The sequence below is a fragment of the Parasteatoda tepidariorum genome, chromosome 10, assembly GCF_043381705.1.
Source record: "Parasteatoda tepidariorum isolate YZ-2023 chromosome 10, CAS_Ptep_4.0, whole genome shotgun sequence".
Lineage (NCBI taxonomy): Eukaryota > Metazoa > Arthropoda > Arachnida > Araneae > Theridiidae > Parasteatoda > Parasteatoda tepidariorum.
In genome coordinates, this window is record NC_092213.1 from 33267924 (window position 1) to 33275398 (window position 7475).

The 7475-nt window shown below is 28.0% G+C and overlaps 1 long non-coding RNA gene across 3 annotated transcripts in view; it reads left to right on the top strand.

Moving 5' to 3' along the window:
* The window catches only part of LOC107437847 (uncharacterized), a 336010-nt gene that overhangs the window by 56329 nt on the left and 272206 nt on the right, over positions 1-7475 (top strand). The window contains exon 1 of one of the 3 annotated variants that reach the window (XR_011638004.1): positions 1992-2132. The exons of the other annotated variants lie outside the window; for them this stretch is intronic. This is a non-coding gene — a long non-coding RNA (uncharacterized lncRNA). Of the gene's footprint in view, positions 1-1991; positions 2133-7475 lie in introns of those variants that run through there. 3 annotated transcript variants of the gene reach the window in all.

Below are 7475 nucleotides of genomic sequence, written 5' to 3' on the forward strand. Positions count from 1 at the left end.
CATATCATTTTTGACGCCAATGATGCTCAATTGATTTTGATAATAAGTACTAAGTAATACAAAATTAAGTTATGTATTAAAAAACCATATTGAAGGAGAAAGGGTACTAATTCGTGCACTAGAAATGTAAGCAACTGCCTTACTATTATTGACGCCAATGATGCCAATTTTATTTTATTAAATTTTTTTTTTTGGTAATATGCACTACTGGTTTCATGGTCATTTCGATATTTTATACTGTAGCTTAATACGAAATTTTTTACAGTGCACTAAAAACGGGTTTGGCATAATTTAATAACGTAAACGCACCAGATAGAACAAATAGTTAAATCTTTCACTTTTGCACATGATTTCAACGTGCTTAATTTTGTACAAGCTCCTTGATCATTTAATTTTTTTGAACCTCAAACAAAAAACGGGTATTCAGCTAGTAAATTAATAAAAAGAACGATACACATTCTACATGTCTTTACCATACATCTTTTATCGCAGAAGAATGTTATATTATATGCGAAAAAAAAATTACGGTACAGTACGGTAATGATATTTTTTGTAAAAAAAAACATTAATTTTGGTATTGAAAACCAAAATATTCGGTATTTGAACAATTCATTTGGTAATTTTTCCGTTTATATGGTAATGGTTAACTGGAAAGTACAGTTCTTATTACCACACATATAGTAATAAATACAAAACTGAAACGAAAATGTAAGCGAATAAATGGTTTTTATTCCATGTTTTAACGTATCATGATAAAATTATTAAATTTTACCACATTTGCCAAATTTTATGACACATTATAAAACCATTCTTTTTTTAATTTACTAAAAGTATCAGCAAAATGTACCGCATTCTGGTTATCTTGAGTGCACTGACTTTATTTATAAAAATTGCATTTACATGAGCTGTTTGTTCTTCTACAAATAAATACGAAACATAGAATATAGCTTATAAGAATTTCCGGAACATCTTATAAGCAAATTTTTTTTGCCGTAAATAAGTTCTAATAATAACCACAGCAGTCCTACACGGGACCAAAACCCACAACAATGTAGCCTTTGCTTAAAATAGACTCCTTTTTGGGACAATACTATGTCCGTTATAAGAGACTCAGGACGCTTAAGAAAAAAACGGAATAGAGGATTTCTTCGAACAATAACCTCTGCACACCCGGAGCAGGGCAAAGCCATCTGGAACTCGAACTTAAAAAAAATTCCGCAAGAATAAGAAATCGAGTGATCGTGGCATTCAAATATCAAGTCTCAAAGGGGCCTTTCGAATTTTTTCGACCCCTTAACCCATATAGACATCCTTAAATCTGAAAAACGCGTGTGCGCTCCTCCCTTCCCCAGTAAAATCTACAAAAAAGCGCGCGAGACTGCCACGCGCATGCTGTAGGCTCCTCCCCTTAAGGGGGTGGGTAGGAGAAAGGGGAGGATGAAGTATTCTGGTTTACCCTATGCTATTTTTTTTTTACTTCAATCGTACAACAGAGCGAAAAAAAAATTTTTTTTTTATAAGCGTAGTAAAAGAGGAAAAAAAAATTTTTTTTTTTCCTTCAGAGTTTAGCTTTGAAGCTACTACACACGTCAAACCCGGAAGCGTTCTAGACTGGAAGTTTTTGGGGTATCCCCCATGACGTCATAGTGACGTGGCGTGACTTAGTTTGTTTACATTTTTTTTCTTTCATTTGCTTCTACTGAATGAGGAGTCTAAACAAGTTGAGATGGCTAAAGAGAACTGTGTAATTGATGTGATTGTCTATCATAATATCTGAATGAATGGTAACCGCAAATAATGATTCTATAGCTCCCTTAAACTGTTACGAATATGGTATGTATGTTCCTAATATGATACATAAGATTTAAACGTTGCATGATCTAAACTAAGATTCTACGCGTTTAAATAAGTTGAGTTTATTATTAATAAATAAGCTTTTTAAAATTAGAAACAAACAATGGAATGTATGTTTTAAAACATATTGTAGANTTGCTTCTACTGAATGAGGAGTCTAAACAAGTTGAGATGGCTAAAGAGAACTGTGTAATTGATGTGATTGTCTATCATAATATCTGAATGAATGGTAACCGCAAATAATGATTCTATAGCTCCCTTAAACTGTTACGAATATGGTATGTATGTTCCTAATATGATACATAAGATTTAAACGTTGCATGATCTAAACTAAGATTCTACGCGTTTAAATAAGTTGAGTTTATTATTAATAAATAGGCTATTTAAAATTGGAAACAAAAATATTAACAATGGAATGCATGTTTTAAAAAATATTGTAGAACTGGTACGGAAAATAGCTCAAATTTTGCAATCGAAATACTGCATATTAGTTAACCACGTTGCGATTCTTATGTTTAAACAAATGACAGAAAGAGAAAAAATACAATTTTTAATAAATTTTGAACTTGTAGGCTAATTGCAAACAGATGACGTGATAAATATCTTGCTGAATTAGCAACGGTTCTAGTAGAAAAATAAACTAATTGCTTGCAGTATTGAAAATCACTGTAATTGACGATTAGATCATTTGCTTTTAAACTAGACAATCACTCTAATCGATGACTATGTTGATTGTTAGCAGAACTTGCAATTACTCTGAAAGAAGAGTGCAAAATTCACAGACTGAGGGCCGAATTAACAATTAATATCATTCACTTTAAGATTAACCTACATTTTTTTCTTTGCAGTCTACACTGTAAAAAATTCCGGCTCAAATTACGGTATAAAATACAGACACTTTGGGTGCTTAATCCATAAAATCCATTTTACCCTAAAATCTATTTTTACTTAAAATATTATAGAATCATTTTTACAGTAATATTTATTAAATTGGAGTGATTCAATGATTTTACGGTAATTATTATTGTAAAATTTGCGGTTTTCAGACTTTTTGTTCCGTAATATGTTCTTAAAAATGGATTCTACCGTAAAAAGTACCGGCATCCTAAATGCCCGTACTTTTCACCTTAATTAAATCTGGAATTTTTTACTGCATACTTTATTATTTATCTTGGTAATAAATTTTTTAATGGTCGACTAATTGAGTACAAGAATAGTAAAAATATATAATAAATTTATTATCTTTTGCATATCTTTAAAACATCCTGAAAATTTGATTTATTTTTATATAGTACCAGTGTATGGAAAAACATCTGCGTACTCTATAATAATAGTAAAGGCAGTCATTATGGAACACCAGGTATCATTTTCAAAATTGAGGATTATTTTCAAGTATATTAATAATGGGTATCATTTCCCCCCATTTATCTTATTCAATTCCAGTTACTGAATGCTACCCAATTGCAATCTACTTTTCGATTGGAAGTCAACCAAGTTGTTGAATTTTTTTTAAAAACTCCTATGATGTACAGCCTATTGACTTAATGACTTTGAGCCAATAAATATTAACTTCCATTTACTTTTAATTCTGAACCAGTTTTTTATAACAATTAAAGTTTTAAATCAAAGTGATAAAATATATTTAGCTTTAGATGAGAATTTGAAAAAAAAACTAACTAGCATTTTGGCCAGTTCGATGGGAATGAAACTCTAACCTTAACTTCAAAAATCTTTGAAGTTACGAATTAGTAATGGAAATATTTGTTTCGCCAAAATGATAATGTACATAAAAATTGAAGTTACGATTTACGAATTTGAAGTTACGATTTACGATTCACGAATTTGAAAGTTACGAATTTGAAGTCATGATTTATTAATGGAAATATTTGGTTCGTCAAAATGAAATTGTACATAAAAATCTCATCTTCAATGCAAAGAATTTCAGGGGATGCTCTAAAAATCATCTAATTAATGTGAGAATGTAACTCTTACATACTAAGTTTTAGAAGAGAAAAGAAATTAGAAAATTTTGAAAAGCAAAAATTAGTTACAATTACTCAGTATCTAAAACAGAATGTGCTGCGCAAAAAAAAAAAAAAAAAAAAAAAAAAAAAAAAAAAAAAAAAATCGGACAACCCTGAATAATTTCTAATCTAACCGTCAGATCTTCACGTTCTAGAGCTCTATCTTAATCGTTCAAAGGGCGAAATCTCAAATATGCTAATTAATTAGTACAGACAATATTTCAAGTTACGAAACAAAACAACAGACCCAAAAATGTACTTTCTCTGAATAAACATAAGTCCTTTTAAACGGATTCGGATTTCTGACCCCAAAATTATAGGGGGTAGCCGTAATCTGGGAAATACGGTCTTTTCGGTCAGGAGAGTGATCCAAAGTTTGGACCCCATAGTGTTAATTTTATTTTTTGCATATTTCACCATGTATCAAGAACTTTTTAAACTATTTTTACAGACAATTGTAAAATTTGTTTATCCTAAGATAATTCGTACAAAAAAATAAATTTTAGTAAATATTCATTATTTTATTTAATAATAGTCGAAATTTTTTTTAATGTAAGGTGTACTACTTTTTACATTATTTTGAAGTATGTAATTTTACATGTCAAAATGCAAAATTTGTGCCAAATCGGCCGAATAGTTCGTGAGAAATAGACTTTCAAAAATACGGCTACTTTAAGATTCAATTCCCTGGAACTATTTGACCTATTTCGTATATATGTTAAATTGTTCCAGAGATTTTTAGAAGTTGCAAAATCCTTTACAAGTTATTAAATAATGCAAAAGTAACAGAAAGTATTACGAAATTAATAAATAATCTAAGCATTTTTGAAATTTTACGAGCTATGGTTACATTCAAAATTCTTTTTTTTATATTTATGGTAAAATTATCAGAAATTTTTTTTGAAAAAATTATAAAAAATAATCGGTTTTAAATGTGGAAAAAAACAATTAACACTTCATTGCCATTATGGACTGCACTGTAAAAAAATTCTGGATCAAATTACTGTAAAAAGAACTGGTATCCTGAGTGCTTCATCTGTAAATAAATTTTACTATAAAATGCAGTTTAACTGTAAAATTTTATACCGTAATTTTTACAGTAATACTTATTTAATTAAGGTGATTCAGTAATTTCACAGTAATTATTATTGTAAAAATTACTTTATTTCAGACTTTTTATTCCATGCAATTTTACGATATAATAAACTGGCGTCCTGAGTGCCAGTACTTTTTTTTTTTATCGTAATTTGATCCTGAACTCTTTACTGCGTACTCGTACTGCGAAGAAGAACAGAACTTAGTTATGCTTTGTATGAAATTCAGAAAATTACCTTTTTTTTTTCTTTTTGAAATAAAAGATGATCTACATATATGTAAATGTATTTTTTTAAAAAGGTTTTAGTTGATTCCAAAAGTTTTAATATCAAACAATAGCTTAATGCAAAAAAGTTTAGTGACATTGCTTGATAAAAAAATTATCAGCTAAATTTAACCTCGAGAACAATTCAATTTTAACTTCGAAAATATCAAAATAGATTTAGTTTCTTTAAACCAATGTCATATCATTTCAATAAAAGTTAAATAGTAAAACAAGAAAGTTAGTGCATTTTTTAAGTGTTAGTCTACTCTGTCTTGGAGGAAATCAGATACACACAAATATATACAGCCTATTGACTTAATGACTTTGAGGCAATAAATATTAACTTCCATTTACTTTTAATTCTGAACCAGTTTTTGATCGTTCTGAACCATTTACTTTTAATTCTGAACCAGCAATTAAAGTTCTAAATCAAAGTGGTAAAATATATTTAGCTTTAATGAGAANTATATGCTATATATATAACGCTAAAATTTTATTGTTTTTGCTTTGTATTTTTCAGTCTTTTGTCTTTTTTTTATTGATTTATTCAAGAATCTCCAAATGCCAGAGAGTTGAAAATTAAATGTATTTTTCTATGAATTTAGATTTTAAATTGTTGAAGAAACTGATTTTAAATTAAAACTAATGCATTCCCTTCAGTTTAAATCTTTACAGGTTTCATTAAAAGTCGGTTTAGAAAAAAAAAATCATATTTTAACGCTAAGTGAAGCGCAAGATTGCTTTATCACCTGAAACTGACATATTCCCTTTTCACTGATAGAAGCGCCATCTAACATCTAAATGTTGATTTAAGTTTGATCCCTATCTTATTTTCTCCTGTGCCTTTTTTTTCCCTTCTGTTTTTTATTTTTTTGATAGTCTATTAATAACGTGGTATGATATGAAATTGCAAATTTAAGCTATAACTATAATTCGCTAGATTAAAAAAAGCATTAAATATTTTTAGTTGATTGGAAAGCTTATTTAATCATTTTCTCTTTTTAAGTAAATCGACTTAAAATAATATTTAGAATAATAATAAAAAGAATTTTCTTTTAAAATAATGATAACAATCATATTTTTGTTTATTCTTTAAATATCATAATGCATAAAAAATGTATTTTTTTTTAAAAAGAAGAAAAAAAAAAGAATTAATAATAAATAATTTTTTTTCATTAATTTCATTCAAATTTTTTAAAGGAAACATCTTTTTTTACTTCTGATTCCTTAAAATTTAGAAGTCTTTAATGCTAATTTATTTTTGAAAAAAAAATCTCTCCCTTAAAAAAACGTAATTCAAAACTTTAACGTAGTTGAAAACCGTGAAACAAAATGAAATATTTCGTCAAAAGAGATCATGAGTTCATAGTTTGAATAAAAGAATAATAAATTTTATTACATTTATATTGAATTATTGAATTGTACCTGAAAGTAATTTTGATTTCAAGCATTCCATAAATGAATAACCTGGTGGAAGAATTTAGTGAAGTAAAAGCATAGTGAAGTGAAGACGAATTTAGTGAAATATGTTAAAATGTGTTGGGACATTTGGAAGCTGTTTCTAATACATCTTATGAATCGACTTTAATTCCGATTCTTAGAACACAGAGATTATAATCATTATACAGGTACATAATCCAATATTTTCTCAATCGATCACTAGTGGCACACTGGTCACGAGTTGCCGAACACCGTAGATTGTTCACCGGTGCCCCTTTCATTTATATATTTTTTTTCTGAAGCTCTTATTACAAGCAAAAACATATATTAATATTTTTTAATTGTAAAAAATAGTCTAATAACTAAAACAACCTGTTAGATTATCGGAATTATATTTGCTCTAAAATATAAAATCCCAAAAAAGTCGTTTGAAGATTTTTTTCATTCATACTCAGAAATTTATTAATAGTTCATTTTGTAAATTAAAGAAATTTCAATAATAAATAACTGTTTACCTTAGATATAAATTAATTAATTAATGATTGCAAATAAGTACAAGTTTGGTAAAGCCCTGTTTGAAAGATTTTACCTTCAACGCAGAGAAAGTCACCGGTGTTTCATGCTGTAGTTCATGACCATAATTTATTATAATGCTAAATTAACCTAAATTAATACGAAAAAGGAAAAAATATGAAGAATATTTTTAATAAGAATTCTGCAACAAAGGGTTAAAGTACAGGTACTTTGGTGCATCATCCGTGTATATATATATATATAATATATTTAGCTTTAATGAG